Consider the following 6,727-nt stretch of genomic DNA (forward strand, 5'->3'; position numbering starts at 1 on the left):
TTTTTAAGCGATAGCCTAATTCTATGCTTTCTTTCTGAATGTCTCCTATTTTTCCGGTTTAAATAAAAAACATAATCCAAAGTTTTCTTTTCGAAATATCTACTATTTTTTAATCAAAACTCTAATATTATGATTTCTTTTCGGATTGTCTCCTATTTTGAAGTTTTGAATCAAAACCCTAATCCTATGTTCTTTTTTTCTGATGTTTTTCTACTTTTGAATTGAAAACCTAATACTATGTTTTCTTTTGCAGACATCTCCTATTTTTTCATTCAATACCCTAATCCTAAGATTTCTGTTCAGAATGTCTCTTATGAATCAAAACTCTTATATTATGTTTTCTTTTCTGAATATCTCCTATTTTTCAATCCAAACCCTAATCATTTATATTTTCTTTTACGGAATGTCTCCTCTTTATTGGTTTTGAATGAAGACCCTATTCCTATAGTTTCTTTCTTAATGTCTCATGTTTTCCAATCAAAAACATAATCATATGTTTTCTTTTTGTAATGGCTCTTATTTTATGGTTTTCAATCAAAACCTTGATCTTCTTTTATTTTTTTGAAATGTCTCCTATTCTTCGGTTTTCAATCAAAAACCTAATCCTATGTTTTCTTTTCGGACTATCTCCTATTTCTGAATCAAAATCCCAAATCCTATGTTTTCTTTTCAAAATTTTCTCTAATTTTTTAATCAAAACCCTAATCCTATTGCTTTTTACGAAATGTCCTATTTTTTTGTTTTGAATTAAAATTCTAATACTATATTTTTTCTTTTTGGAATGTCTATTTTTTTTAACAAAGTCACTAATCATATATTTTTTTTCTATATATCTTATATTTTTCAATGAAAACCCTAATCTTAGGTTTTCTTTTCGTAACCTCTCCTATTTATTTTTTTTTGAATCAAACACCGTAATCCTATATTTTCCATTTCGAATGTCTCCTGTTTTTCAATCAAAACCCTAATTCCATGGAATGTCTCATATTTTTCAGTTTTGAATCTAAACCGTAACCCTATATTTTTTTTTTTGGGGATGTGACCTATTTTTTAATCAAACCCCTAATACTATAACATTTTTTTTATTGGAAAGTCACCTATATCTTTGTTTTGAATAAAAAACATAATCCAATGTTTTCTTTTTTGAATGTCTCATATTTTTTAATCAAGACAGTAATCCAGTGTTTACTTTTCACATTGTCTCCTATTTTTCAATCAAAAGCCTAATCCTATGTTTTTTTTTTGTGGGATGTCTCCTATTTTTTGGTTTTCAATCAAAAACATAATCCTATGCTTTCTTTTCATAATGTCTCCTATTTTCATTTAAAACACTAACCCTGTGTTTTTTTTCGCAATGTCTCCTATTGTTCAGTTTTGAATTAAAACCCTATTCCAATATTTACTTTCTAGAATGTCTCCTATTTTAAGTTTTAAATTAAAACCCTAATCCTGTGTTTCGTTTTGGTAATGTATCCAATGTTTGGAATCAAAACCCAAATCCTATGCTTTTCTAATGTTTTATTTTTGGGTTAGGTCTATACATAGGAATAGGGTTTATCATGTAGAATCCTTAGAGCTCATTGCAATTCTATACGAGTGCGAGGTGTTGAGATTGTTCGATTTCTCCTCCGGGACATGTATAGAGTTAGGCATGGTTGACCTTAGATTTGGGACTATGCCATCAAGGATTTCCACGACTCACTATTGCATTAATTAGGAAGAGTAATAGAGTTTTCTTGCACTTGAAACGATTATCCTAGGTGGAATAATATCCGGTTACCCCATCTTTATCAATTGCCTTACCTTCTCCTTTACTTGTGCTCTCTTTCTTGTTGGTTTTACTTTTGAGAATTGAATCTTGTCACACATATCACTATTCATCTTCCAAATTAGTTAAGAAACAACTCGAGTGTCTTTATTCCCTACTCTCTGTGGATACGATACCCACTCATCTGGGATTATTACTTCGACGCCCATGTACTTACGGTTTACATGCATATACGGACGTGTCAAGTTTTTGGCGCCGTTGACGCGGAGTAGGCATTTAGAGATACTTTCCACTTAGTTTTTCTTAGCTATTCATTTATTCATTCTATTTCATATTTTATTATTCTATCATCGTCTGATTTCTTTTTCTTTCTTTTTGGGTGCAGTTCCAGGTTATGACCCGAGGGAACCCCTCCATAATGATTGAAGGTCATCTCGAGCTTGAACGTACACTTAGAAGAAAGGGAAAGAACTTGTGCAAGAATAGTCTAATCTAGTTGATTTGGAAGTAGAAGAATCTAAAAACTTGGCAGAATAGAATGAGCAGCAGCAGACATTATCCAATTATACCAGACCTTCAGTATTGGGGACACAATAGAACATTGTCCGTCCCCCGATTACAGCTCAAAATCATCGAGCTGAAGTCAGCATTCATCCATATGTTGCAACAATCCGCACGGTTCAACGGTTTGGCCGATGAGGATCCGAATAGTCATATAGAGAACTTTCTCGCGGTGTGTGATATGCTGAAAATAAATCGGGTAATGGATGATGCCATCAAGTTGAGAGCCTTCCCATTTTCCTTGAAAGGGAGAGCGAAGTAGTGGCTACACTCATTACCTAGAGCATCAATTACCATATGGGAGGAGATGGTAGAAGCTTTTTTTGGCTGATATTTTCCTCCTGGAAAATCTGCAAAGGTTAAGAATGAGATCTCATCCTTTGTACAATTAGAATTGGAGTCTCTATTTGAGATGTGGGAAAAGTTCAAGGAGCTCCTGAGAAAGTGCCCGCAACATGGATTCTCGGAGTGGATGATTATTCAGACCTTTTACAATGGTCTGAATCTAAGTACAAAGCAACTCTTGGATGTGGCAGCAGGAGGTACCTTAGGTAGCAAGACCCCCGGTGAGGCTAGTTAATTAATTGAAGAAATGGGGTTAAACAGCTACCAATGGAATACCATGGAGAAGAAAAAGGTGACCGGTCTCCATAAGATAGATGTAGTGACTTCATTATCGGCTCAAGTGGAATCATTGAGTAAGAAGTTAGATCTTATAACTTCAAACAGAGTAAGGCCGTCATTACTTGCACTGGGTGTAGTGGAGGACATGCTCCCTCCGATTGCCCGATATCTATTGGTGATGCATCTCTGGTTGAAAATCGTCGATTTTGTAGGTAATGGCACGAGGACTCAAGGGAACCCATATAGCAATACCTACAATCCTGGTTGGAAGAGTCATCCCAATTTCGTGGAGCAACCAAGGTCCACAAAAGGCCATGGGGCTACAGGGTTTCCAACAACAAAGCCCAAATGTCGAAAATATAATTTCAAGTTTGGAGACCCGAATGACCAATTTGGAGAAGGCCTTGACTAAGTTTGTGCATTCGTCAACTACAAGGTTTGAATAAGTTGAGGCTACACTTCGCAACCATACCGCCTCCTTACATAATTTTAAAAATCAAGTGGGGCAGATTGTGAGGTCCTATCGGAAAGGCCACATGGAAATTTGCCGAGCAATACCGAGACCAACCCTAGAAAGCATGTGAAGGCAATCACTTTGACCTGTGGTCGTGAGGTCGACGGTAGGCTTCCGAGTGAGAAGCCAAATGAACATGCACCTAAGGTTATAGAGGTTGAAGAAGGAACAAGCAAAGAGAAGGAGGTGGCACCCCTATCTTTCAAGCCAACAATCCCTTATCCCTCTAGATTGAAGAATGACCAAGGGGATGAACAGTACAAAAAGTTCCTGAGTTTGTTTCAAGGAACTCCACTTCAATATTTCTTTTGTTGAGGCATTGGCCCAAATGCATAAGTATGCAAAATTCTTGAAAGACTTGTTGACCAACAAGAGGAAGTTGGAGGAGAGTGCTTCAGTTATCGTAGATGCGTCTTGCTCGGCGGTCTTGATAAAAAAACATGCCAAACAAGAAGAAGGACCCGGGAAGCTTCATCATTCCGTCTAATATTGGCAATCTAGGTGAAGAAATGGCATTAGCGGACTCAGGGGCTAGCATCAACGTCATGCCATATACCTTCTTTCAAAAGCTAGGCTTGGGCAAGCCTAGACCTACTCGGATCAATTTGCAACTAGCGGAACGAACGGTGAGACAGCCGAGAGGCATCATCGAGGACGTGCTTGTCAAGGTGGACAAGTACATATTTTCGGTTGACTTCATAGTGCTAGATGTCGACGAGGATGCGGATGTACCCTTGATACTTTGGAGGCTATTTTTGCGGACTTCCAATGCATTTATAGAAATGGACGACGGAGAGCTAACTTTGAGAGTTGGAGATGACAAGCTCACATACCACCTTGATGAAGCCATGCGGCATTCCCTTGATTTTGATGACACTTTGTATTTTCTAGACGCTACTGATGAGATTGTTGATGAATACATACAGGAAATGTTCAATGCGGATCTATACGATGGCTTATTCGGCCAAGAGGAGGACAATGAAGAGATCATGATTCTTGGTTCGACGGAAGAAGTACCACCGACCTCGGGGATCTTGAAGAAGGTGCTCCGGAAATTGAAGAGGGCTAGGAGACGCCACCGGAAATGCTGCAAGGTTGTTGGAGATGTGTGTGAACTGAGCAAACTGGGTGAATCATTACTAGACAGTCCCAAACCCGACAATTCACCCTCTACCCTCAAGAGATTTTTCTTATCATGTTTCCAAGCAATGGGTAAGAGTGATACTTTCATTTATGAGCCCCTGTGAGGTAAGGCAAGGTACATCAAGCTAAGTGACGTTAAACAAGTATATCTTGGGAGGCAATCGAAGTGTTTACTGTTTTCTTAATTTGGTAGTTTAGTGTTGCTTGAATAAATTATTGACTGTTGTTGTCTTGATGTTTTATATTTCTGTTGTGATTTTATCGTGGGTTTTCAAGTTCATCATATGTTTTCATGTGAATATGGTGATGTTTTGGTCGTTTGAGGTATTTCTCATGTTTTTCACTAGTATAAATTGCATATTAGGGCAGGCTCTGAGTGTGTAAACATGCTCAGAAATTTTCTGAAGAGCCTACAGAATCATCTAGGCATCCAGAGAAAACACACGGGCGTGTGGAATTAACACACGCCCGTGGTTTAGTATTACGAGCTTATCCAGAGAAGGCACAAGGGCGTGGACTCGCCCCTGTCAATGACCATGCAATCCTTGCACGTCCGTGCGGAATTTCCACACGGGCGTGTGAAGTCCTGCAAAGATTAGCAGACTTTCCCGAAAGCACACAGGGCGTGGACTCACCCCTGTGGGTGACCTTGTGAAAATCGCACGGACGTGGGTAATTTCCACACGCCCGTGTGAATCTCTACAGAGGAGCTCTCTTTATCTCGAGAAGTCACAGAGGCGTACGTTTGCCCCTGTAAGTTTGGGCTTGTGAATGCCCACGCCCGTGCCAAATTTCTACATGGGTATGGGGAACACTTAGAAATTTTTCTCAGTTGTCCAGAGCAGCCACAGGGGCATGAGGCTGCCTTTGTGGATCGGGGGCATGGGCATGGGTATTTTTCACACACCCGTGTATTTGCGTTCAGAGGCAGTGAGTGTTTTCCCGAGAGCACACAGGGGCATGCACCTGCCCATGTGAAGCTTTCCTGTGGAGGTACAACATTACAACAGATCTTAGAGCCTATCCTAGTTCATGGCCGCATCCTAGTTTTTAATCAAAAGCCTATTCCTATGTTTTCTTTTTGGAATGTCTCCTATTTTTCAATAAAAAACTAATCCTATGTTATCTTTTTCAAAATGTCTCAAATTTTTCTATCAAAACACTAATCCTATGTTATCTTTTCAAAATGTCTCAAATTTTTCAATCAAAGCACTAATCTTAGTTGTGTGGGTGCGAAGTGTAGTATCGACTGATTGAAACCTTCTACCCGATGATTGCACAAATCTAGTCAAAGCTTTCTCTAAATCGGTCATTCGAGTTTCCAAGCCTGAAACTCAGCTCTCTATGTTTGGGGCTTGTTGTTGTTGGAAACCCATTGGTGCCATGGCTTTTTGTGGTCCTTGGTTACTCCGCGAGAAATTGGGATGATTCTTCCAACCCAAATTGTAGGTGTTCCTATATGGATTCCCTTGGTTCCTCATTGCATTACCCACAAAATCGACTTTCTCCACTGATGATGCATCACCAATAGAGATCGGGCAATCGGAGGAAGCATGTCCTCCACCGCATCCGGTGCAAGTAGTCATGGCCGCCACTCTATTAGAAGTTAGAAGGCCTAACTTCTTACTCAACGATTCCACTTTAGCCACCAATGAAATTATTGCATCTATTTCATGAAGCCCAGCTACCTTTTTCCTTTCCAGCGCATTCCACTGATAACTGTTCATGTCCATGTCTTCTACTAACTGTCGGGCTTCTTCTGAGGTTTTACTGCCCATTGTACCTCCTCTTGTGGCGGCATCTATCAATTGCCTTCTAGTCGATTCAAGACATTATAGAAAGACTGAATAATCATGCATTCGTAGAATCCATGCTCTGGGAACCTCCGCAAAAGATCCTTCAAGCGCTCCCATGTCTTAAACAATGACTCTAACTCCATCTGCACAAACGACGATATCTCATAGCGAAGCTTGGCCGACTTCCCCGGAGGGAAGTATCTAGCAAGAAAAGCTTCGACCATCTCGTCCAAGTTGTGATGAAGGCATTGGGCAAAGAATGTGGCCACTGCATGGCTCTTCCCTTGAGAGAGAATGGGAATGCCCTCAATCTAATAGCAT

At 39.6% G+C, this 6,727-nt stretch overlaps 1 non-coding gene across 1 annotated transcript; it reads right to left on the reverse strand.

The window, feature by feature from the left end:
- Positions 1-2,684: 2,684 nt before the first annotated feature.
- Positions 2,685-2,791, reverse strand: LOC120268063. Its single transcript, XR_005538739.1, has one exon. It is a non-coding gene; the product is annotated as a small nucleolar RNA R71 (small nucleolar RNA).
- Between the last annotated feature and the right edge of the window lie 3,936 nt (positions 2,792-6,727).

This window comes from Dioscorea cayenensis, chromosome 1, assembly GCF_009730915.1.
Source record: "Dioscorea cayenensis subsp. rotundata cultivar TDr96_F1 chromosome 1, TDr96_F1_v2_PseudoChromosome.rev07_lg8_w22 25.fasta, whole genome shotgun sequence".
Taxonomy (NCBI): Eukaryota; Viridiplantae; Streptophyta; class Magnoliopsida; order Dioscoreales; family Dioscoreaceae; genus Dioscorea; species Dioscorea cayenensis.